Source organism: Danio rerio, chromosome 3 (genome assembly GCF_049306965.1).
Source record: "Danio rerio strain Tuebingen ecotype United States chromosome 3, GRCz12tu, whole genome shotgun sequence".
NCBI classification, from domain to species: Eukaryota; Metazoa; Chordata; class Actinopteri; order Cypriniformes; family Danionidae; genus Danio; species Danio rerio.
The window spans coordinates 16076757-16104564 of NC_133178.1; the positions used below are offsets into that span (position 1 = coordinate 16076757).

The following is a 27808-nucleotide window of genomic DNA, read 5'->3' on the forward strand; positions in this document are numbered from 1 at the left end:
GCAAAGAATTCTGGCCCAGATATGGCATAAAGCTGGCACAGCAGGCATTCATCCGGCACTGGCATACAGCATGTGGGCCAAACATGGCCCGGGTTTGGCAGAGGTGGCACCATCTTTAAGGCGGCACACAAGATTTGGGCCAGATGAAAAATGTAGTATTTGGCCCAGATTTCAAAATTTGAAAAGTGGACCATGTGAGCCAGTCTTGACCCATATTTAAAATACACTAAAATCATTTTTGAATAAAGAAAAAAAATTCTACCAATCAGGTCACTTTGAGAAAAAGCGTGCCTAGAGTGTGCCTAAAGCGTATCACTCCATGGGTTTATCAATTTCATTGCTATCGTGACACACCAACCTATCTGGCCCAGTTCAGGCCCAGTTATGAGTTATTAACTTGGCTGAGACTTGGCCCAGATATGGTCTGTGTTTGGCCCTTGTCAGGAAGCCAGATTTGGTCCAGTCATGTACCGTAAATCACTGCGGCATGTGGGCCAAGCAAAACCGGATTGTGTGGGCCAGAGCTGGGCCAGAGAAATTTTGCTATGTGGGGTGTTGTTCAGCCACTGAAATCTTCAGGCGAAAGATTGATGTGACTGTTTTCAGTTTCATAAGGGACCTTTTACAGCATCGATAATGTAGATTTTTGTTTAACAACAAAACATCAGTAAACAGCACTATTCCACCTAGCCTGCTTAACTGCTTTACTCCATTTATGTGCTGCGGGAAAAGGGTGTTTTTCAATCCGGCTACCACTGCAAGTATATTTCAAACCTGTGGGAAGCTCTGCACACCAAGGTGATCTCATGAGGAAATGTAACTCTTTCACGTTTTGTCAGTTTAGTGGCTATTATGAACAAGTTCAGTCGTATGAAAATGTACCATTTAAAAAAAAACTCCTAACACCCCCACCCCCCTCGGGGTCCGGCCCACTAGAGAACAGATTTTACTCCATCCGGCCCCTGAGCTAAAATGAGTTTGACACCCCTAATCTAGGACTAGTCTTAAATCTTGTCTCAGAAACTGTGTGTGCGTGCGTGCGTGCGAGTGTGAGTGAGTATGTGTGTGTGAGTGACTGAGTTATGAACATTAGCTGTGACATACACTGCTGTTTTCCTGTAGTGAATGCTGATCTGTACGTCATCAGGCAGTGAAAGCATCTCTTCCCAGCATATAATCTGTCCCTTCAGAGTCCTTGACTTTTTGGAAATGTGTCCCGGGCTGTCTAATGGCTGTGGGGCTAAATTGAATGGGTTTTCTATTGAATCTGGCCACAGCAATCCAGATGGCCCTCAGATAGCCAATTGGTTTGTGGGAAATCTTGTTTGGCTTGCCACTTCAGGTAATGATTTTTCAGCAAGTTAGTTTTGAAATCATTCATGCTTTCTTTCTTTCTTTCTTTCTTTCTTTCTTTCTTTCTTTCTTTCTTTCTTTCTTTCTTTCTTTCTTTCTTTCTTTCTTTCTTTCTTTCTTTCTTTCTTTCTTTCTTTGCATTTTAGTTGGCTGTTTTTCTTTTTGTTTACAATTTTATTGGCTCTTTTTTTTGTGTTGCTTTCTGTTATTGATATATTTAATTTCTTTTAGTTAATATGTTTGATGTTATAGTTTCTTGAAAAACTTCTTAGAAATTGTTTTCTTTCTTTAGAAACTCATTGTTGAAGGGATAGGGATTTAACTCATTTCTAAAGGATTCTCACAAGGGGATCTTGATACTCACAGTGATTCTAAATATTTTTAAACAATTATAATTTTGTATAAGTCAAGAAGACCTTTTAGTCCTCACGCAGCTCTTTTGATTTTCCAAATTTGGCGACATTTGAACATGAAGGTTTCACTTTTTTAAACATGCATATTTCATAGATTTTATTAAAGATGTTTGACATATGACATTTATGTGGTGAAATCTGGTGTCTTATAAATGAATAAACATATCTGAATATCTAAAATAACATCAGAAAGTAAATGGCAATTGTTTTTCTATGGCATTTTGTTTTTTTGGAGGGGGGTGGGTGGTCTTTGTGTTTGTGAGGATGAGGTGTATGTGAGTGAGAGTCTTTTTTTTTTTTTTTTTGCATTTATCTGCATAATGTTAGTATTTCCCATTACTTTCACGTGGTTGTCTGTTTGTAAACACTAAGAAAAACACGTTGAAAGATTTTTGTTTTTTAACAACTTAACTGTGTTGAGTTGAGATCTCTTTTTTGTGTGGATTCAAAATGACAAACTTGGACAAACTAGCCAAGTCTTGAACTGCTCAGATTAAGGAAACAATATATAAAAAAAATCTAAAATAAAAGATTTTGACAAAAAAGTCATTAAGACACTTGAGGGCTATGCCTTTAAGGCTGCCCATTGTTTTTTTTTAGCATAATAAATATAAAATAGGGTGTGTTAAAGTGCATATATGTATCCTCTAATAGGGCTCTATGCTTAGATTGTTTTCTGATTCCTCCTTCCTTTCACTCATAGGAAGTGCATTGAGTCACTATCAGACTTATTTGATAGTAAGTGTTTTAGTGTTTGAGTGTTTCACTAAGGGCTTGGACCGATATCAACAACACATCATCCTTTAAATTATTCAGCTTTAACAAAGTACCCATGGCTCCAATGAGAGCCAGTTATAGATGTCTGTGTATGCGTGTTGGTCTACATTCTAGGAACCGACTGTCTCTAAGCATAATAACACCTGAAATCGTTTTTTGGGACCAGATAAATGGTCCCTCTGGAGAACATGGGTTTTAGAGACACTTGTATGTTCATGTGTTCATGGAAAATGAAGGAGCAGAAAAGCTTCTGTAAGGCTTAGCTTTAAGTTTATGAAACCAAACATTGAGTAGAAGTCAAAGGAAAGTCCCCAACATGATAGCAAAACAGCCATGCCTGTGTGTGTGTGTGTATTTAAAGGATGTATTTGATATGAAAGTTGTAGCGGAAGAGACTGGAAATCAAGTGTGAGCTGCTAAAGTATTCTGCAGCATGAGAGTTTCAGTCTAAAAGTATACTCTGCTGCTTTGTAGGAACTGCAACCTAAAAATACTATCATATGTACATGCCTATACATGCAAACAGGCACATTGCAAATTGTACTCATTTTTGGAGCTCTCTTTTCCGGTTTTTCCTACACCCCATGATGCTATGCATGATTTATGAGAGTAACTTCTACTAAAATGTAAACTATCAGTGACATCTTTGAAGGAAAAAAAAGCAGCATACAATCAATGAGGTATCATAATTCTCCTCACAGTTCATCAATCAAATATTAAATGGCAACTTATTAGAATTAACAAATTACATTCAGTAGATCATGAATAAACTAAAATCTCCTGAAAAGTCTTTCTGCAGCCCTAATGTGAATTTGTGTTAAATATTTACTTACTCACTTACCTTCTTTTGGGTTAGTCTCTGATTTATACGGTGTTGCCACAGCGGAATGAACCACCAATTACTCAGACATGTGTTTTATGCAGTGGATGCCTTTCCAGCCACATGGGTGGAATATTTTTGTAAGTGAGAAAGTAATTTGGAGGAACCAAGCAGTGAACTCAACTGCACTTTAGCCTGATATGATTGTCATTCTAATGTCATGTCAAAATACCAAGGATTAAACTGTTTAAATGATGGAAAATATTCATAAAGCATGCACAAAGCCAAACATATGCCCTCAGTTTTCACTATGTTTTGTATTCACCTTATTCTCAGCTGTCGAGTGGGCGCTGCCATTTGAATCTTTTTGTCTCGCGACTTCCGGTCACATTCACTTCCATTCATTTTTTGACGTTAACAACTGCTCGTTACGCTGCTTGATGTTGCAATTTAATATTTTCTTATTATATTATGCTACTTGGTCTGTGTAGTCATGCAAACATTTGTTTGTTGAGCAAGTAGTTTGGCCATTTTCTGCCGTTTATTATTCCTAGTCATTTCTCCCATAGGCGACTGAATCGGAAGTTCTAAGACATTCGCGAAAACAGGCGCACTTCCGCATTATAGAATAAGGTCAAAACAGTATGAATGTTATTGTAGTGCAGCTTTTTTTTTTTTTTTTTTGAGGGGATAACTCACACAAAACTGAAAATTTGGTCATCATTTACTCATTTTTTAGTTAACTCATTTGACTTCTGTTAAACGCAAACAAAGATATTTTGAAGAAAGCTGGTAACAGTTAACTTCCATAGTTTTTATTTTTCCTACTATGGTTGTCAATGGTTACAGCTTTTAAACTTTCTTCGAAATGTCTTACTTTTTTTGCTTTTCTGTGTAATACTGTATGTGGATGTGGTCTTTACACTCAGGTTTCAGGTCCAAACAGCATAAGAGAATCTGCCTGCCATGGTGATACCATTAGACGATGACGTCTAGCACCATGTGCACCAATTGTTTGTCGACGTAGAGTTTAAAAATTTGTCTGAACTACAATTGTGATTTCTTTGTGCTTTTCGAGCAGGGGAGGACACTTTTCTATTGCGAGAGGTTAGTCTGAAAGATTGTTGATTTTTAGTTTTTTTTTATTGATTTGCCATCACAATACTCTTAATTCTTCTTTGTGAGATATGTGATCTTTTTTGTATATTCAGTTTTCCATTTTCTTTTTTCGCCTTTGCACACACAAAACTAACACATCAGAAATACCAATGTCACATAAATATCCCTAGCTAACATGTAAATGGGGGATGTAATAAAATTATTTCACATTTTAATTTAACAAGGAAACTTAAACAGGTTTTCTAATCAAAAAAGTGAGGAAACGGTGAGGAAATTTTCATTTTTGGGTAAACTCTTTAAAGTACGGATGTCCCGATCAGGTTTTTTTTTTTTTTGCTCTTGAGTCCGAGTCATTTGATTTTAAGTATCTACCGATACAGAAACCCAATCCTATACTTCTATAATACATAAAGGATTAGTAGAGATGGATGAACTCCATATATCTGTGGTGAACGGAATATGGGGTACATCTTACAATACAAGTGGTTTGTCAGAAATCTTCTCTTGAAAGGCCTGGCAGAGCTTTCTCTGTGAAATAGTGGTGAGACAGCAATCCAAATCAAGGTTCTACAATTGCTTTTAACGTGTCTAATCAGGTTTGTTGTGTTAAATGTAGCCTTTTCCTTTCCACCTCTTGCAATGCCAAGTTTACATATCTTACAATGTTGGCAATGCTGGCAATGGCAATGTTGTCGTCATCAACAATATAACACCTTTAAACCACAGTTAAAAGAAATAAGAACTCAAACAGGTTTGGAACAAGTGGAGGAGGATAAAATAGTGGCAAGACGGCATTTCTAATCAATGTCTACGTTTGTTTTTGAGCTGTCTTGTCAGGTTTGTTGTGTTAAATGTAGCCTTTTTCTTTCCACCCCTTGCAATGCTAAGTTTGTCTCAGTAAACCTCACAATGTTGGCAATGGCAATGTTGTCGTCATCAACTTTATAACACCTTCAAACCGCAGACATACTCGCACTTTCTGCTTCAAGCTGCTTCCCTGTTCTACTTCGCCGGTAACCAATAGTCCAATTCCGATCGAGTTGAAACAATGTGATGGTGTTCGATTTCTGATCATGTGATCGGATTTGGACATCCCTATTTTAAAGTGATTTGTTTTAGTGATTTGAATGGAAGTTTTCCAAGGCAAAGGTGCAACCCATAATTTGAAACACATGTGCGAGAAAAAGGTGCATATGTTGCACAGAAACTTTTAATTGCATGTTTGTTTATGCATGCAGCTTTCTCTGAAACTCTAGCGACTCTTTGAGTTTGATTCTGAGTTCAGACGAGGTCAGGATGCCTCTGCTATCCTGCTGACCTGGCACACAAGGCCAGAAGAACAGATCCATCCCTGCCGGGCAGCTGATTCCTGTCTGCGTTGCATTCCAGGGCCTCCGGTCTTCCCTAAAGCCACAGACTCATTATGAGCGGGCAGCATATATTCCTGTCAACAGTGGATGAGCGTGTCAGGATGCAACTCTCCTAGGGAATTATACAGTCATTAAGATCTGTTTCAGCCCTCGCGTTTATTAGGCCAGGAATGTACCATGATAGAAAACACTTTGTGAAAGCTGCCAATTTGTCATTTTTAAGCAGCATAGCATGCCAAAATACATGTTCTAAATACAACATTTGGGGAGGTTAAAGTGCATCTTTGCGTTCTCTATCACAGCTTTATACAAATTTTTATTCAGGAGCATAGTAAAATTTAGGAGCACATAGAAATATATTAAATTAACTGTGTACTGTATACATATTAAGAGATACATTTGCATAATGTCATCAGTTTTAAGTCAGTATACAAAGAAATAAGAGAGATTTTTAATTTTTTTTTTGTAGTTTCTGTTAACAAGAAGGATAAAATATAATCTATAGTCCAGTAGAAATGGATTACAAATTTTTGGATAATATAAACATATTTATTATAGTATTGTGTTTTCTAAAATAATTGTCTATTGTGTGCATGCACAGTAATAGAGTTATAGTATAGAAATCACATACCGTCCCATAAATGTATTCATTTTTTTGTTTTGCTGTCCCTTTACAGTTTTTTTCAACTGCTTACAAACATTTTCAAAACAGTTTCCACTTTTTTCAAAACTCTATACACAATTCCCAAAACTGCACACACAAAATGCCTTATATCTCCTTCAAAATGTAACCCTGCATTCAAAATGCCATAAACACATGTCCGTTGCCTGAAAAGCATCATGTGGGCATAGAGTTGGTTATCATACACTTTACAGCACCAGGCTCAGAAGAATTTCTTCATGCTTTTTTAGTGGAATTTAGGGTTTAGAAAAAGAGAAAATGGGGTAGGTACAAAACTACTAATTGTGGATGGGTAGAAAACCAGTTTTTATTGGATTAGAACAGCCGAGTGTCCCATCACCTTTGGCCTAAACTAGACAAAAGCAGTGATTGGGTAGAGATCAGTTAAATTTGTGTTTCCACATTTGAGGAGCGTGTGTGTGCGACCTTGTGAATAAGTGTAATATTTTGATTAGTTGTGTTTGGAAAAGGAAAGCAAGTAGTTTCCTGTTAGAGATTTATATTTTAGGAAGAGAGTTGTGTGTAGTTTTATTTGATTGAAAATTGAGTTCAATGCTGATAAACATCTTCTGGTTTTGAAGATTTGAGATGGGTCACACTTTACAATAAGGTGTATTAGTTAATGCTAATTAATGCATTTATTAACATGAACAAACAATGAACAATACAATACTATACAATGAACAATACTACTGTATTTGTTCATGTTAGTTAACGTTAGTTTATGAAAATACAGTAGTTCATTGTTAGTTCATGTTAACTCATGGTGCATTAAATAATATTAACAAGCATGGACTTGAATGTTAATAATGCATTAGTAAATATTCAATTATGATTAATAAATGCTGTACATGTGTTGTTCATGATTAGTTCATGTTAGTAAATGTAATAACTAAGGAACCTTATTGTAAAGTGTTACCCAGAGATGTAGTTTTGCATTTTGAGTGGGATGTTTCAGAAATCGTGTGACGAGAAAAGATTTTCTGTGTAAGCATTGGAAAAAACTAATACATTATCATTGTCATGCAAGTATACTATGGAGCCAGATCAGTATCAAAAATAATACATTTACAATATAAAATGTATTCATGCACAGCATAATTCACATTTACAACACACAATTTGTATTAAATTGGATTTGTGTGTTTATGAATTCTGTTTTCAATTTACGAATTGGATTTATGCATTTAAAAAATTGTGTTTTAAACTTAAAATTTAATTAAAAGTGAATTAAATTTATGTATTTTTAATCGTGTTTTGAAGTTATGAATTGAATTTGTGTACTTTTGCAATTTGGATTTGTTTATTTACAAATCAGGTGAATGTGTTGTGGTTGTATGAATAATATTTTATAAATGTAATATTTTTGAGACTGATCTAGCTATACGTGGCATTCCCTTATTGTGTAAGAAGACAGAGTAACAGGCTTCGCCAGTTGCATAATTTATTTTTAATTTAATATTTTGAATCACTTTCTCAGCAAGTGCTGATTTTGTTCTTTTGAACGTGTGGAAACAGTGTTTGTTTGTTTGTTTGTTTCCCCCTTATTATTTTTGCAATTATCAAATTTTCTTCACAAGTATAACAGAGTGAGAGTGAGTAACTTGCATTTTTGGCACCTCTTGCATGTTGCAATCCATCTGCAGCTTACAAGCAAGTGCAAGAGCACACTTTGCAGTTCATGGGACATCTTGTCTTTCATAGTCATTATTACTTCTCTACAATGGTAAACAAACGGGTGGCACATTGCTTAGCATTGTCGCCTCACAGCAAGAAGGTCACTATTTCGAGTCCTGGCTGGGCCAGTTGGCATTTCTGTGTGGAGTTTGCATGTGTTCCCTGTGTTTGCGTGGGTTTCCTCCAGGTGCTTCGGGTTTCCCCCACAGTCAAAAGACATGTGATATAGATGAATTGGATAAAATAGTTGGCCGTAGTGTATGAGTGTGAATGAGAGTGTCTAGAAGTGTTTCCCAGTACTGGGTTGTGGCTGGAAGGGTATTCGCTGCATAAAACGTATGCCGGAATTGTTGGTGATTCATTCTGCTGTGGCTATCCCTGATGAATAAGGGACTAAGCTGAAGGAAAATTTGATGAGTGAATGAATGAATGGTAAACAAGTTTAGTACTCATTGACTTATAATCCTAATTTGCAGCAAATTTTTTTAAAGTTCACTAGGGATGCATGAGATATCGGTGGCCATTTTAGTATCAGCCGATAAATGTTATTTTTTAATGTTATCATTATCAATCTGATAACAAAATAAGGTTGATGTATTTACATAGAAAAATTGTTATATTTCTACTGGTTAAACCACTTTTTGCTGATTATTTGATTTTGGTTGATGTGTAGTCACTTGGTAGCTTTTTTTTTTTTTTTTTTTTTTAGGTCAGGCAGATGTTTTTATTCATAAAAAGAAAATTGGCTATAGAAAGGTATAGTTGATTAATAGATTAAAAGACAAAGATCAGCTGAAATATTTCTGAAGTTAAGGTTTTAAAATATAGTCAACTGTCCACTGTATGTTTACCTTTGGTTTTTGCAATCATACACAATTTTAAAAATATATATTTATAGCTATAAGCTTATGTATCGTCTCTCAGCTTCCAAATCTAAAGAGTTCTTGGTATGGGTCAAAATTTTTTCCCTAAAGTTCAGACGAATAAAAAATAAATGTGAATTTGGTTCTTTCCATCGGGTTGTTAGAGCTGCCGATTGTAGTATTGGTAACCTAGCAACCAACAGTAATCATGGCAGGCATAATGGAGACAGCTGATTGGTAATCTAATACTATTAGCATTAACCCTTTTTCACACAACCACTTCAAGCGAGTATAAAAACATGTAGCAAATTAAGGAATTTATAATTAAAATTAGTTTTTTTCCATCATTCATTTTTATGCCATATTTCAAAATGCGCACTAACACAGGATGTTGGAAACCCAGCTACTGTATTCATGACAAAGTGAAAAGAAACTGGTAGGGGGTTTGAACCAAGCACACTTGAGTTTGGGAGCAATCAAAGCAATCATTCTTTATATTCACGATTCAGGCCACCGGCGCAATAGCCCTCATTGAGTATAATACGAAAACAGTAGTTTAGGACAGATCATGCAAATCATGTTATGCAAACTGAGCAGTAATATTTAATACACAATGTTTTTACACTCACCCATTCATTTGTATTCCATCATTAGTGATGCAGTAAAACAAGCAGTCTATTGCATGGAAAAAGCCTAGTATTGCTGTGCTCTGTGGTTTTGTTTCACTTAGTCTTTGTACTGAGAACAAGGGCAAAGTCTGAGGGAGGAGTCCTTGACCTTGCCATCTCAACCATGTTTTAAAAGGCATCATCATATTGCCTAGCAACCAAACTGTCCTCTACTTCCTCTGGCAGCTGTGTCTGCAGTTATAGAAAGTGGGCAATGCTGCTGAAAGCTGTCCGTCACTGATGCCTTCAATGATGGTGAAAAGACATGCAGGCAGAAAGACGGCAGAATAGATCATTGTTTTATTGATTATTTTATAAACCACTGATAATGAGACCATTGGTCAGTATGGAATATCCTTGTTTCCTTGTATCCTTGTGTGTTTTCAGAAAATAAAGGCCAATGTGGAATCCAAATGTACAATTTTATTTGTTTTTCTATATGGAGTAAATGCAAATTATTCCAGTGAATATTTTTTGGTAATCTTCAATCAAAGTCCAAACAATTACTTCCATGTTTGGAGTGGTGTTCCTTCTCTAGTAATCTGTTTATGTACATCTACATACTAAAATAAGTCTGCCACTTCCAGATCATGTGGACTTTAAATATTAGAAATGCATACACCTCGATGCGTTAGCCTAGTGCACAGGTGTCAATTCCAGTTGCTGGTGGGCCACAACTCTGTACAGTTTAGTTTTAACCTTAATTAATATGAATTAATATTAGTCTTTCAGACTTGTTTGAAACCTACAGGGTGTTGGAGCGGAGCTGTGCCCCTCCGGGGACTGAAATTGACACCCGTTGCCCAGTGGTTAGTGTGTTGACATAAGTGCAACAGTGCTCCAGGTGTCCTGAGTTCAAATGAAGGCTTGCGGACCGTTCATGATTCTATCCTCCCCATTCTCCCTCTTCGCATCCTGTCATTCTACTGTCAGAAGGGCAGAAATGCTGAAAAATAAATCTTAAAAAATGTAATACATGTTAAAAAGTGTTAATGTGAATAATGATAGTTTGAAAGACCAAATAAACTATACATCACATTGTCATTAATGCAGTAACTGAGTTTTCATCATCTTGTGTTAATGCACATTTTGAAGTATAGGACAAAAAATTAGTGATGGAAACACTAATTTTCGAAAATGAATTCCTTAAAGGGCACCTATGGTGAAAAATCTACTTTTCAAGCTGTTTGGACAAACATATGTGTATGGTGTATAGACCATCATATTGGGGTGATATAAACACACCCAGTCCTTTTTTTTCAATTTAACAACATAAAAACGGTGGATCAATTAGAGCGGTTTTCAGACTGACCGCAACTTTACATAGGAGTGCGATCCCCCCGGCCACCAAATTGATTGACAGCTGCATGCATTAACATGTTCCGGTAGTCACGTGTATATGTCAGCAAGACCAGGCAGACATACGCAAAGCAACCGGGAATAAGAGGTCTGTGAACTTTGTAACGATATTGTGTGTGACTGATCAATGCAACTTCACAATACTGATTAGTAAAGATTAGTTCTTACTGTAGTATTTCTCACAAACGCTTCTTCCTTTAAGTCTGTCTGTTTATCTGACGCAGCCAAGGGAGGAGATTAAAGCATGCGGGAAGGCACGTAGAAACAGTAGGCGGGCAGAACTCGCTTTAAAGGCGGAGTACAACAAAACCACCCCCTGCTGGAAATCAGTATAAAACAGCATCTTGTAAAAGGTAAAATGAAAAATCTGATGGGTGTTTTGAGCTGAAACTTTATATACACATTCCAGAGACGCAAAAGACTTATATTAAATCTGAAAAAAGGGGTAACCTAGGTGCCCTTTAATTTGCTACAAGTTTTTACACTCGCTTAAGGTAGTTTTGTACATGAGAAAAGGTTGTTAATGTGAATAATGAGAGATTGAAGAAATTGCCAAATAAACTCTACATCACACCCATGTGATAATTCAGCTGTCCCCATTTTGCTTGCATTGATTACTGTTGGTTGCTAGGATACCAATACTACAGTGGGCTACTCTAAAGCCTGTTTCACACCACAAGTATGAGCATAGTGTGAGCAGCGCATGTTTTTTTTTTGGGTGTGCATGTTAACAGATTAGAGCCTTCAGCAGTGCCGTGATAGTTTCGGCGCTTTGTCTACTTTTGCCGCTCTGCTCACGCTCAAAGGGACAGTACATTGAATGACAGTAAAAAGTACAAATTTAACTCAATAAATAAATCGACTATATCTACAGATTTTTATATATTAAATCAAATGAGCTTAAATTATTAAAAACAACAAATATTTATTTGGGCCAAAACTACAAAACCAATTTTAAACAATTTTAGTATTGGTTTTGCTTAAGTTGCGCACTAGATTGATCATGTATAAATGTCATTAACTATATTGTATAAATATTGTTGTAACTATAGGCCAACATCATGCTGACAATCAAAAACAAAATGACATATCACAGGTGATTGTATTCTGACCGAGTGTTCCTTAAAAGACATTTATGACACTCCTCATAGAGCGTGAGACGCAAACAGTTCTATAAGGTCTATTAGATAGATAGATAGATAGATAGATAGATAGATAGATAGATAGATAGATAGATAGATAGATAGATAGATAGATAGATAGGTAGGTAGGTAGGTAGGTAGGTAGGTAGGTAGGTAGGTAGGTAGGTAGGTAACTAGATGAAATAGACAGATAGATCTTTGCAACAGCTGCAGATCTGCTGCGTGCTGCAGACGCAGCTGGTGTAAAAGGCAAATGTCTGTGCGCTGGGCACACGCTGCTTGTGCTTGCGGGGTGAAACAGGCATAACAACTTAAAGGAAATAACCTAATTAAGTTTTTTTTTTTGTGTTTTGTGACACAAACACACCCACACACACACTCAAAGGAACACTCAATTTTTATATATCTATATATTTTGGTTCATTTTTCAAACAAGTTCACCATGACTGCAGCGGATCCAATAATATAATTTTCCATGAACATCAAAAGTTGTTGGAGCACAGATCAAGGTCCCATAATTATGCAATACACAAGAATTTACTGTATATAAAGTCTATATGAGTGTACAGATGGGTAGGTAGACAAATAGACAAAAATTGCTTTGGTTTTAGCCGCTGTCATTGTCTGACATCCATCACCGCACCATCTCTAAAGCATTCTTGGCTGGCGTTCCTGATTAGCGCTTAACACTTTAATGAGATTGAGAGCTTCTAAGAGGTGGATTTCCTGTGTCCCTTCTCTCCGTGGCCTCTTTTTGTCAGTGGGTAATTTATAGCAGGACAACGAGGACTCGACTCCATTAAGTCTCTTTCTGTTCCTTTTTAACCCCTCAAATTCAAAAGTCTTCAAGATATCTGTTTTCAAAACTCAACATGAAATCAATTGGCCCCGTTTTATTTAAATACATTCAGTTTAACTCAAAATTATTAGCCCTCCTGTGATTGTTTTTCAGATATTCCTAAATTATGTTTAACAGGGCATTGCAGCAGGCACACAATGTCTTAAGATGTTACTATTAGTAAATGGCCTGCGGGCCGGCAGTTTGAGAGTTCTGGTCTAAGGGCAAAATTATTTTGACGTCCAATAATGATGTCAAATGACGCTGATATGTAGTTGATTTTAGGTTGGGTTGGCCAACTTCTTAAACCAACGTCATATTGACATCAAATACTGACATTTATTTGCCAAGTATGGAAACCAAAATCATACGTCAGATAGACATCATAGTGGTAACGTTCACACAATATCAAGCCATAAAGTCATAGAAGTTGATATTTGGTTGATTTTAGGTTGGACGTTGGACATTGGCTTCAGCTTCATTTCCAAACAAAGTGCAACGTCCCACAATGTTAATCAACAACGTAAATCTGACGTCATTTTGATGTCCTGTGTCTGGTGGGAAGGATTTTTTCACTATATTTTCTGTAATATTTCTTCTTCTGGAGAAAGTTTTATTTGATTTCTTTGGCCAGAATTAAAGCAGCCTTCTTAAGCAATATATATATATTTATATATATATATTTATATATATATATTATTTATTAAACAAAAATTGTTTCGATGTGTTTAGAGAATAAACCACCACTTGTCTAATTACTCTAGCCTGCCTATTCTTTCCGCTAAACCAAAGTTGGAGGAAAAAAAATATACAGGCGAGCTAATAATTCAGGAGAGCTAATTCTTAGACTTTAACTGTGTTTTTTTTATGTTTGTTGTATTGTGCATAAACCACTCCTTTACGTAACTCCAAATAAAATCATTTTTGCATCCAAAAATCTTGATCTGAATATGGGAAGAATTGCCTTTTTTTTGTATTATTTGACCATTTCCTGATGGATAATATCATGTTCTACTTTGTTTTTTTTTTGTTTGTTTTTTCTTTAAGTTAAAAAGTCATCCGATTATTTTCATAAAATAGGTCACAGAAGGCGTTTCAAGGGTAAATGCACAATGCTTTGACTTAACACTGGTATAGTGAGCTAATCTGGTATTATGATTCAGCTCATTAATTAGCTCAGCATTCAGTTGACCGGCTAATTGGGTGTGGCAAATGGTTAATAATCTAATTCAGTGTCAGTATCAGCATGCACAATTAGCAGAGCGATTACTGACTCCCGAAGTCGTTTAGTGTGTTTGTGCAGTCATTAGATGAGCTGTAAGTGTGCGCTGGGTTACTTGGCTTCAGTTTGGTGAAAATTAATATGACAAATTCTCTCTTTGACAGTATTTAGTTTTGGCATGCTCCTGTATCGAGCAAGGGTGGCATGGTGGCTCCGTGGTTAGCACTGTCACCTCACAGCAAGAAGGTCGCTGGTACGAGTCTTGGCTTGGTCAGTTGGCATTTCTGTGTGGAGTTTGCATGTTCTCCACATTTTCACGTGGGTTTCCTTTGGGTGCTCTGGTTTCCCCCACAGTCCAAAGACATGCACTTTAGGTGAATGGATGAACTAAATTGGCCATATTGTATAAGCTTGTGTGTGAATGTGAGAGTGTATGGGTGTTTCCTGGTACTAGATTGCAGCTGGAAGGGCATCTGCTGCAATAAACATATGCCAAAATAGTTAGTGGTTAATTCCACTGTGGCGACCCCTAATAAAAAAGTGACTAAGTCGAAGGAAAATGAATGAATCTATTAAGGCTAAACAATTTATTGTTAGAACATCGATATCGGAACGTGTGTATTCACAATAATCACATCGCAGGATTATATGTTAAAGATTAAATTGCAAATGCATTACATTTATGACTGTTATTTTACCTTTGATGACTGTTCAGTTTCTGTATTTGAATACAGTTAGATTCCACAGAAAGCCATAAAGCATTTGTTTTGGCTCTGTCATATTTATATAAAGTTATAATCTATTATATTTTGTTCAGATGCACTGCAGAGAATAAAATACTGAATCATCCCAGTCAATCAAAGTTATTACAATCTTTCCGAATAGATTCGTTTTTGAAAAATTTATATTTTTATATTTTAATTATATATTTTTTATATTCCTACATTGACTCAAACATTTGCGCTGGAGTTTTAAATAAAATGAGAAATATGATTACACACAGTATGAATGAGTACATTTCTGAGTATATACATTAAATGTATAAATATATAACAAAATAGTCCTTTACACATGATTAATGTTTATATACATTATTAATTGATTCAATATATAAAAATGGTGCTATATTATAGAGCTGGGCGATAAAAATCTGTATTGATATTTATTGCCTGAACACCATTGTCAATATCGGATTAAAAAAAAAAAGATTTGGTATTAAGTTTCTGCATGAAGCGCTATAAATTTATAAAAATGTGGCTGCTAAACGTGCTCCTTGAAATCAATGCCTATAAGCTTGGATGCAAGTTTGTCATTTCCAATGGAGGCGCAAGCGGCGCACATTAACACGAGACGCATATGCATTTTTCAGCCGGACCAAGTTGAAAACATCTGAACTTTTCCAAATTCCACAAACGCAACCCTATTATAAGTAGAACTGGCCAATCTGCTTCACACTTTGTATGGAATATACAGTAGGTGAGAGTTCAATGGGACCATTACCACCGTATGTTCTACCACCCCCGCTTTAAATGAAAAAGAATGTGTTTTTTAGGTATGACCGTAGTTTTCGACTATGCTGCCAGGTGGCACAAAAGGATGGGATGCGAACGGACAGAAATAGACTATACATTAGCTGTAAATACTCTGCTACTTGTAAATAAAGATAAACAATGAAACAAAGCATTATAAGTCCTTCATTAATCGTTAAAAAGACAACTAGGCTACATTATTTTAATGAATAAAGAATAACAAATAACCTAAGTCTGCTATATGCTTTAGCACCAAAACACTAGTTGCCGTGACATTTTGTTAGTTTGTTAAATAAAATAAAACTAATCTAATCTATAGCCTAAATAAAATGAAAGTGATATAATTATCGTTTCATAGAAGCCTATATTAGCTGAAAGAAGGATATTTCTGGTCACAGTTTGACACAGAGGAGTTGACAAACCAGCGCTGATGCTATTCGCCTCTGTGCTGCCTGGAGCCGCCTGATGAACTCAACAAAAAGGCAATTGATAATTTTGTGTAGGCTACAACCAACAAACCAAACATTTTCCATTTGGAAAATTACAGTTATGAATAGTTCTTATATAATATACATTTTCAATAGCCTTCATAGCCTAATTTACGAATCAAACTAATTTGCATAATAACTTCGCACCAAACTAAGGCTTTCATTTTACAGCTTATAAAACATGTATGCAAATTAAGCATATTTTTAAGCATAAACATATTATGCCTTAAGGTTCATTGTCATTGTCTTTCATTACATGCAGCGCGTACACATTTCAGTAATAATGACAGACTAATTACCTCAGACAAACACAGCGCATCCAAACACTGCAGCAGTTTTTACTTTTCTCCATAAACTTGCCTCGGAGCTGCAGCAATGGTTTCTCCATTTGTCATCCTCTGAGAAAACGCTTGATGGCTGCCTAGTTAGGAGAGATGCAAGAGAAGCGCTAGCCTCATGGTCAAGGAAACAACCCACTGACGCTTGTCTCTTCAGATCAGAATAACAACACTTGTGGAAATGAGTGCCATATAGCAGCAGTTTGAAGATTGTAAATAAAAAAAAGGATGTAAGGAAGTCACCAGAGTGGCTTTTTGGTTTCTTTTCTTGTGCATCCCAGCCACTGGCACCTCATCTGAAAGATGCATAGGGGTAACATAGTCATTTAACTTCACAGTTTGTAATGTTGTAGTATGTATTTGAATAATGATGGCTGGTTCCTTTACTTGAAAGCTCAGATTTGTTTATTAAAATTTGTTTTGTTTACAGAGTATGAGGTTTACTGTATCATTATTATTGACACCTTACAGAGGTTAATCCCATTGCACACACTTTGTAACATCTTATTTATCAAGTTCTCTTCAACACTTTGACTATTAAAACTATTTGCCTTAGTTATGTTGGTAAATTAAAATAAAGTGGTTAAAAAAATCCTAATATTCCTTAATGTATTGTAAAAAACTATTCAATAATTATTTATCTCAAATTATCTGAAACATGATATTGTAAAATGTTTTATTTATTTATTTTTTTTGCAATACCGCCCAGCCTTACTATATTCTAATATTTTTTTATCAGGATTATCGATGACTTGTGTCGTGATATGGGATTTAACGCAAAGCCCTACCAGCGCCTGCAAAAGATCCACCAAACTCAAATGTAGGCTCTCATAACAGATGTGTCCTAATAGAGATGGACAGATTGCTCAGAGATACAAATTGCTCTTGTTTGATAACGGTGATTATGCTTGACAGGAAAGAAAGGAAGGAGAGAAAGTAAAAGGGAAGAATGGACGGAAGAAAAGACAAAAAAAGGAGCGATTTTTAAAGGGACTGAGGTTGCACATTGATTTGTCATCCTTTAGTCTGATTTGTTCTCTTTATCTCTTTCGCTATTACCTAGTTTTAATGTCACTTAAATGTTTGAAGGACATTAGAAAGGAGGTTGCAGGAACGTTTGCAGAACATTAGTGCGCAGTTTCCTCCCGCCATTAATCACTGATGCTGTTCTACTCAAATAAGCCTTCGTCAGGCCCAGTTTTAGAACATTACAGATGACAGCGGCCCTTTAAATGTGATACAGCTGTGCTTGAGCGGATGACCTTGTGTGGAACAGAGCTTAGAAAGAACAAGATATTGGAAATAATGTGGGATATTACTACAGGATGGAAGCCTGAGAACTGATTTGTCTCATTTTTTTCTGAGATCTAATAATCAAGCAGTCCCTGGTAATAAATTCAGAGCAATCAGGCGCAAGAAATGAAAATGCTTTAACAAAGATTAATTGTGTTTAATTTATACAGTGAAGACTGTTTATGTGGTAATTTATACGGTGTTGTTTTACATTAATTATTTCTGTACACAAGTACTGTTAGGTAATACCAACAAAACATGAACAAACTAAAACACATAAAGCACAATTGAATTAATTAATTTGGATATGCATTTGTTAAAACAGAAAAAAAGAGATTGAGTCCTTTTTATATGAGGAACAGATTCAATACCTACAAAACCATTTTTACAAACTACTATAATAAAATACTATTGCTGTTGTAATGCAATGAGTTTAGTACCTTTAAACAACCCACCACTATACACTCTCAGAAATAAAGGTACAAAATCTGTCACTGGGGTGTTACCTTTTCAAAAGGTACACTTTTGTACCATACAGGTGAGCAGTAGTACCTTAAAATGTTCCCTTTTTTTCAACTTTAAGGTATTGTGGGATACACTTTTGTACTTTTAAGGTATTAATATGTACCTCTTAGAGACATATTGCATTCATTAACCCTTTCACCAAGCTTTGGATGGGTCCATATGCATACGATCACACCGGTGTGATTAGAACGTTCAGAGCGCATGTCATCACCTAATAAAATTCAAATCTAACAGCATGCTGAGGCACAGAAAAAGGTGCACAGTACTTGTCATACTTCTCAATTTATCTGTGCTGTAAATTGTGGAGATTTTGGGGGGAAATGTTTAAACTTAATCAATTTGTGTTGGGACAACATGAATGAATTGTGTGGAATGATGCATTTTGTTTACAGTGCACACAAACAAAAACATAGACATTGCATTAGGGTTGCACAATATATTGTTTCAACATCGATATCGCAATGTGTGCCTTCACATTTGTCAAATCGTAGAATCTGCAATGTTGAGTTGTGATATAGTCGATCAGCAATGAAGACTGTGCAGTGTTATTTTACATTACATTTGATTATTTATTACTGTTAACTCTCTTGAAAACCCTAAAGCACTGCTTATTTCACTTTTATATTTGCTCTATCCTATTTATTCATGCTTTCAATTTGTTTGATTCACTCCGCTACAAAATGATCCCAATATATATATATATATATATATATATATATATATATATATATATATATATATATATATATATATATATATATATATATATATATATATATATATATATTGTGCAGCCCTACATTACATACTAAAAGAAAAGCAAAAAATATATATTGCAGTGCATGCAAATGAAACTGATTATTAATACAGTGCATCCCACATATATAGACTTTACTTAGGTGGGCTGCTCAGGTATATTGACAGCCACCCAAGTATATTTAGTGACACATTTTTTTTACTAGCCTATTATTAACATCCTTTTACACTTTTTTTTGTATCCGCCTAAAATAACCAAACAACCACTGATTAAATAGTGGAAAATCTTCTCTCATTTACCAGTTTCATTGTGTGTGCGCAAGACCTTTCAACACTTTCACAGACAGTCTCACATGCTCTGCAGACCTACAGAGATAAGCCTTTTTAGAACGAAAATTCATCTGGCCAGGGTTTCTATATCTCCTAAAATGTCCAGGATTCAACTTTTGCTTTCGCTTTCAAAATCTCGTATAAGTTTTTGCATTACCTTTTTACTTAAGCCTACTTTCTCTTGGCTTCACAGCTGACTACGCATTCACAGAGCGAGAAAAACATAAAACAATTCATTTTTTAATCTAATTGACTCCGAAAAACTATATACTCGGAGTGGATGAAATGACTGGTCTAAACTCACTGCAAAATATATGGTCACCATTAGTAATTGTTAATCAAGGCATTTGGCGTTTAAATAATCTACACATTTAAATCTGGTAATTATGATAATTTTTAGAGATATTGTCTGTTTTTATTCCTTTTTCTGTCATTTATTTCTCATTTGCTGATTGTTTTATTAATTTGATGTTGATATATTACATAGGCTATTTTATATACATTTCTAAAATGCTTTGACATTCAAGTTTTTCTTTGAACTTGAAAGAGAGAGAGAAGCAGATTTTACCTGTCAGTGGGTGCACGTGGCTCCTGAATAGCATAAAAGAGAAATAGTGGATTTTTTTTTTTTTTTACTTCAACCCATTGAAACGAAACCGTGTATAACAGTGTCATAATAAATAAAATTATTGTTAAAAATAAAAAAATGTATTTGTCACATATAGTTAACTATTTATGTGATGTAGGTAAATGGTGTGTTTCAGTCTGCTCACCACTGCAAGTATATTTCAAACCTTTCAACATCTTTTTTTAGGCTTTTTAATCTTGTAGGCTTTAAATTTAGAAATTCAATAACCCAAACTTTAAAGAGGCATACCAAGATTTACATTTATGTACATATTCAATTATGCTTTAATTCAAAATTATTTATAAAGGAGTAAATAAAGTGAGTGGCAATGATTTGCTGGTAAATGGAGAAGTATGTGAAAAATGCTAATGCGGGTGCTGTCACATTAGTAACATTTCAATGAAATTCCACAGGTCTGTTGCCTCTTGTTTGCAGCGTAGCAATAGTTCAAGTCATGTTCAAACTGAGCAGCTTTCTGTTGGTGCACGTAATTCGAGAGACCATTTTAAACACCAGTGAAATCAGTGTGGGGAACTTTTTTGACCTTACATGAAACTTACGATGTGCAGATTTCTATTTAAATGGCTGGATTTTATCCATAAAAATTTTGCCTAAAAAAAAACAGTGAAACGGACCGCACCTTTAGAGCAAGTTTCCTGAGGTCTGATAGGAAAACAAAAGGCAGCACTTGTGTGTGGTAGTAGCCTTGGACCTGCCCGTCTAAAAATACCCAGCACCCAACAGAGTCTTTTGACAGGAAAAGACCTCTGGCAAATATATGAGCAAATATTATTATTTCTCCTGCTGAAAGCTGATGTGTGTGTGTGGGGGGGAGAGGGTGAGATCTAGCGCAGCTGTAGGCAGTTTTGTCTGTGGTGTGTTGAGAAGAGGTCACACCGTGTGGAGAAAGCCAAAAAAGTACATTTGTGTTCATTGGGAGGCTGGCAGCATCTCAAAGCTTTCCAACATAACACCTGCGCACAATCTCACTAAAAAAACCATCATCCTCACTCTCGGACTGGTTCTTTCTCTTGCCTACTATGCCTTTTGAGTTATTACCTTTCATGTAGTGTGTAATATGGCTGTTTTTGAATGTAAAAAGCCTGCCAATTTTCAAAGAGAACAGAAAAACTGATTCCGAATTGCTCTTAGAGTCTGAGAAGTCCAAGTTTGTGAAATATTGGATAATGCCATTTTGTATGATTTTAATTGGCTCCCCATTAGGGCTGGGAGATTTGGCAAACATGCATTGTTGATAATTATTTTCCATATTGAACGATAAAGGTATATATTTTGTATACAAGTTGTTAATGCTTCCAGATGTAAAAGAGTATCCCAACAATGACTGAAGCCACAAAAATTAGAGGGTCTATTAAATGGCATTACATATTTTCAGCCGATAAATTTTCTGTGGCCGAAAACTCATTACATCTTTCATATCAACACACTTTTAGATGTCCAATGTTGCACGTTTCAGCTCTGTGATTGGTTCATAGATCGTTAAAAAGTTAAAATGTCCGGAGCTTATCATTGTTAATGACATAAGTTTTATCACGATTTGATATAATATTGTTTATCGGCCCAGTTTTACTGCCAATGATGATCTAATTTGACCTACCCTTAAACAATTTAGTTGAAGATGATGCTTGTAGAAGTTTGGTTTGTTGTCAACGTGTCAACTTTGCTTGCATTTCCTAAGAATGAGAAATGGTCCCGCTTTATATTAAGTGGCCTTAACTAATATGTACTTACACAGGAATTAATCGTTTGTTACAATGTACTTATTTTGTAAATACCTGTATTTATTGTGTACGTATGCTTGATTAAATACCTGTATGTAATTACATCTGTAATTAACTTCTGTAATTACATTTGTAAAAACACTGTTGACCATCCCTTACACTTTAACCCACCCTTAAACCTATGCAAATCACCAAACCTGTCCATAACCCAACCTCTTTCCCAACTCAAGAGCACCACAAGACTTCTCAAATACATTATGAACACAGTAAGTACATTGTATTTTTTTGATGCAAGTACATAGTAGTTAAGGACACTTAATATAAAGTGGGACCTGAGAAATTAAGTTCAATGTTGTAAGGTGTAGATTGTATTTAAGATTGTAATGATAGCATTAGGAAACCAGTCACAACATACCTGACCATTTGACCAATCAGAGATGAGTTGGCTTTCATAGAAAATTAAGCATTGATGATATGAAAGATGAATTCAAAAAATCTTAATTATCTCTGGGAGTCCTGCAAGAACAGTTTCTTTGCCATTCCAGATGACTTTTAATAAATTATCTGTGTTTTATAAAAATAAGGTCCATGTTTAAGTATTTTGTCAGGTGTATAGGAAAATGAATACATATAAATCTTGATGTAGATTTTTCTCAGTCAAATTACAAAAATAATATGCTTTAGCACGCTGATAGCAAGACTACATTTTTAAAGTCCGAATTGTAACATATAAACATATCTACATCAACATCTGTGAAACGTCAATATAAGCGAATCATTCATTCATTCATTTTCTTGTCGGCTTAGTCCCTTTATTAATCCGGGGTCGCCACAGCGGAATGAACCGCCAACTTATCCAGCGTATGTTTTACGCAGCGGATGCCCTTCCAGCTGCAACCCATCTCTGGGAAACATCCATACACACTTATACACTACGGACAATTTAGCCTACCCAATTCACCTGTACCACATGTCTTTGGACTGTGGGGTAAAGCGGAGCACCCGGAGGAAACCCACGCGAGACTTGGGGAGAACGTGCAAACTCCACATAAAAACGCCAACTGACCCAGTCGAGGCTCGAATCAGCAACCTTCTTGCTGTGGGTGACAGCACTTCCAACTGCGTCGCCTAAGAGAATCATATTTTTGAAAATATATGTTTAGATTTCAAAGATACTTAAATTGACTGTTATATATGTACATAAATGCAACGTATCTTTAAAAAATGTAATTGTTTATATATGAAAATGACAGTAAGCTATAAACCAGTGTGAGGACCTAGCAACGTCTCCCAGGTTCTCATTTAGACCAAAAAGGTCATGTGCTCCCATTCTTAGACTAAACCACACATGCTCATTTCACTTCAGAAAAGCCCCTTCCATTCAAATAACATGACTGATATGACATTTCTATACATTTCTGATATGACATTTGATATGACAGTTCCTGCTGCTTTCAATAGTCCTACTGTATTGTCATGGCAATGCTAGTAAACGGAAGCCTATCTTTTTTTTTTTTTTTTTTTTTTTTTGTGGTTATTTTATTGACTTGTTTTTTATCAGTATACTGTAATTTACGATGTTGAGCTAAATTAAAGTCTTAATCGTCTTCCCCTAAAGGTACGCAGAGGAATCAAGTATGTCATGCTATATATTAGCATGACATACTATATATATATATATATATATATATATATATATATATATATTCTAAAATTTAGCAAAAATGGTTTATATAAAAATATGATGACACTAAACCCTATATTTATGAGGTGCAAGCAACAATACCAGGTTTTGATGAATAGGCTACTATATGTTAATACTTGACATCAAAGTACAGCAGTTTTCTTTTTAGTTTTTAAAAACATTTATTGACTTTTTTTACGTGTAAGCACAGTACAGTGTTAATGTTCAACCTGTTTAAAATGTTTGAAGTTGTTGACCATTATACATATTCTTAATAATGGGAATTAATCTGCCACATTTATGAGTTGTGCAGAGCTGTGGCTGCTTCATTAGGTCTACTATGCTACTGTATTTCAATACTGCTCCTTATGATGGTACTTGGAGAGATGATTCTGTTCTGAGGTAGTACTTGATGAAAAAAGTTTGAGAGCCACTGGTCTACTTGATAATATGTGTTATTTACTAAAATAATATAAAGCTTTTTTGGTTTTGGTTTTCAGGCCAAGTGTATAGAGAATCTTTACTTTTCATATCACCCCAGTATTTTCATTTTGTTGTATAATACAGGCCCTTTAAATGTTTTATTTAGCACATTAGTCTGCTGTAATTTGCACAGCAAGATTATCATTAAACTACTGAACAATGCATGACTGCATGATTTTTGTCTTTCAGATTACGCTTTCTGTCAGCTAAAGCAACACAATGCATTACATTTCATTAAGAATCATTAGCGTTCTCATTAGCAAAAAAGAAATGAATGCACTGTGTACTTTTAACAGTAACTTGTCACAGAAGTACTACTTGCATATTATTGCTCTTCTGTGGGTTTGATTGCTTCTATTGTTCTCATCTGTGCAATGTTTCACTCAAAAGCAAGCATCTGCTAATTGATTTAAGTGAATGTTTGGGCCCAAGTAGATACAGAAATGCATGCGCAATTTGTCAATACTTGGCAACCTGAATTATGTTTTGAAACCACCAATAGAAAAAAAAATAAATTAACTGATGATGATATATGTTGGGACGAGTGCTAGATTGTTCAGAGCATGTTTTCCACTCATTCCCACTCTTCATTCAATAGCAGACAATGACGTACAGGTGCTTTTTGATAAGTTGATTCAGATGTGCTAATTCTGTACAGCCTTCCTCCCCCAGACGGAGCGTTCTGGTCCACTCGACACACGCCTCCACAGCTGAGAGACCATCATTAAAAGCAGTTTTTTATTAGTCATGGACGACCATTTACCTTTTGAAACATACAAACAGGTCCTCGTCTCTCTCTGAAGAGCTCTGACTAATTCTGTACTCCACCGTGTGTGTGTGAGTGTGTGTATGCGGCAATCTTTTGTGCATGTCAGGCCCTTAGCCAGCCTGGTGAAACTTTTTTTTTTCCCAATAAGTGGACATTTTTGCATCTCTTCCACTGGTTTTATATTTAATTATGAGGTTTAAATACAGCGTTTTAGTAACATTTTAAGCACTAATTATTGCTGAATTGGCTTGTTGGCTTGCATCATAATGTGCATGCTTTTAATGCACTAAATACTTCCTGCAATTGTTGTTTTTTTTATTGCTTGCCCTACTCTTATATATCTAAACTTTTTACAATTAAATGAAAACTGTTTGCTTTATATTACAGTTTTAGAAATAATATTATAAGATTTACACTTGAATAAAGAAATGCTTGTATACAGTACTACAGCATCAATTTATTAGATCATCTATCTATCATAAAAAAAATAATAATAATTTGTGAAACTTGTTTAAAACTGTATCCTATTGCAATTTATTAGGCAAAAAACCTACCCGGCGGATTCAACTTACCTTAGAACTCTGAATTTGGCCATTTGAATACAAATATTAATAAAAACCTTCTTCTGCATCCCAATTTGCATACTTATAGAACAAAAATTGCATACTTTTGAGTTTCTAACAGTAAAGTTTGTAAACTTTGGGACTGCATCATCATTAATGGACAGTTATCTTTCTCCCACTTTTGTTTTATTTTCCAGGGGGAGCTCTCGAGACTGATCTCTTACATGCTAATTCACTAGGCGGGAGCCCTGGGCTCATTTATCTCTGAGCTCAGGGTTCTCTCCCAGGACAGCATGCCAAACTTGCAATAGCTAAGTGTGAACTCTTGGATTGGCAGTTAATCTAGTCCGTCCACCATGTTTGTAGTTTGTTTACAATAATTTCCAAAGTTTGTAGTTTTAATCAAATTCATGTCCAACGCGCAATGTATTTTAGGCAATATTAGGGGTTAGAGCAGGGGTGTCTAAACTTAGTCCTGGTTTAGTTAAACACACAGCAATTAAACACACATGAACCATTTAATTAAGCTCTTTCTAGGTATACTAGAAACTTCCAAGCAGGTGTGTTGATAGAAGTTGGAGCTAATCTATGCAGGACACTGGCCCTCCAGGACTGAGTTTGGACACCCTGGGTTAGAGTCTTTAAGACTTCAAATTTCTAATGGAAATAGTAGACCAATAGGGAACATTTTGCATACTCTTTTTCAATGTACTACGTCTTGGGACATACTAATTCTGGTTTCAAATACTATTTAGGATGGATAGTATGCAAATTGGGATTCAGCACTAATAATAATTTTAACTAGAAAAGTAAAGTTCGTAGACAAACTTTATGGTGGCTTTAGAAAGCCTAGGATGAAGTAGTTTTGAGGTTTAAAATAATGAAAGTAGTTTTTGAAAAGTTTGAAACAGTTGGCATAGATAGATTACTACATATATGTTAGCAGGTTGATTGGTATGTTTCTTGCTAGGGTGTTCTAGATCATTGCTAAAGCATTAAGCAGTTGCTAGAGTATTCTAGGTGGTTGTTAAGGTGTTCTGAGTGGTTGCTAAGATGTTGCTAGATGGATTGTTTTTTTATTTTGTTTTTGCTAGGTAACATTGCTAAAGTCAAAAACACAGGCCTTGACAGGAAAAGCGCAAGTGCTGTTTGGTGTGGAAGAGGATTCTACTCAGTCTTTGAAGTCCCCATGAAATAAAAATGTGATGTAGATGTTAGTATCAGTTAGTCTTAAGGTTATTTATAAGCCATTGTGCTCCCAAGCTGTGTCCAAATTTGCATTATTTAAAAATATAAACATCCAAAGCTTGTTTATATTTAAAACACAATCACTTAAATGGATCAATGATTTGTTTTGACATCATACTTCAGTTTCTCATCAAATCTTCTGACCAATGAAAATCCTCTCCAGTATCTGATATTTCCCACCCCCTTCAAGACACTTTTGCTATATGTGCTTTACTAGCAGAGCTGTGATAAAAACGAAACACCATTGGCCATTTTGTTAAAAAGGGGGGAGGGGCTACTGTATGTCCTTGTGTACATGTTACAGTTCAATTTACATCACACATTGAGCAAAAATGCTCATTTCAAAAAACTTCATTGGGCCTTTAAGTTTTCTTCAATTGGTTATTTAAAAAATTGATGATGGCATATCAGTTAAAACTTGTCAAGGGAGCTCATGTATAGGATAAAAATCAGACATTCTGGAATTTGGTCAGGCGACAGGCTTACATGTTTATATCTAGCGCTTTATTTATTAGCCTTATTCTAAAGTTTAATTTCTTTGCTCCTTGCAGTCTCCATTTCAGTCCGAGAGTATTTGTGTTCCTCACAGGGTGAGATCTGGTTTTGAGAATGAGAATGCACCTGCTGGCTTTTGTAAGTCACGCTGTGCTTCAGTACTTGTGTTCACTGTGATAGGGAGCTTTATGGAAAGCAGAAGTGAGCCGCTCATCAAAAGCCGGCTGCGAGGATACTTTCGACAGTTTTTTTTTTTCCACTTCAGAGTGGTGTTGTGAACTTTATGACCTGCTTATTCTGTGAGAGTCCTGTGTTCTGGTTCAGAGTGTAAAGTGCGTGCGCATTTCTGTCTTGTTCCTCTGAATAGAGGGAAAATTGCTGCTGTTGACTCTAAACAAAAAGCCTTTATTGTGAATGACCTGATCATTAAAATTATGATTTTGTTTACAATGCAGATCTTTTCAGTCTGATGGCTACTGGTTTTGTATATGCAGAGGCATGCTTAAATGGTGTATGATTTAGGGATGCTCAATTATGGCAAAAATCAGCTATCATTTTGGTCATACTTGTAATCACTATTATTTAAAACGACTGTCAGTGGGCAATATGTGTGAATTGTTTTGGAAATAATATA

At 35.5% G+C, this 27808-nt stretch overlaps 1 protein-coding gene and 1 long non-coding RNA gene across 5 annotated transcripts in view; one reads left to right on the forward strand and one right to left on the reverse strand.

Annotated features, from left to right (window-relative positions):
- Positions 1-27808, forward strand: part of LOC141381166 (inactive phospholipase C-like protein 2) — a 191622-nt gene that overhangs the window by 57268 nt on the left and 106546 nt on the right. The window lies entirely within an intron of this gene.
- Positions 1998-6089, reverse strand: LOC141381168 (uncharacterized). Its single transcript, XR_012400904.1, has 3 exons — positions 4005-6089; positions 3140-3688; positions 1998-2938 (listed from the first exon to the last, which is right to left on the reverse strand). It is a non-coding gene; the product is annotated as an uncharacterized lncRNA (long non-coding RNA).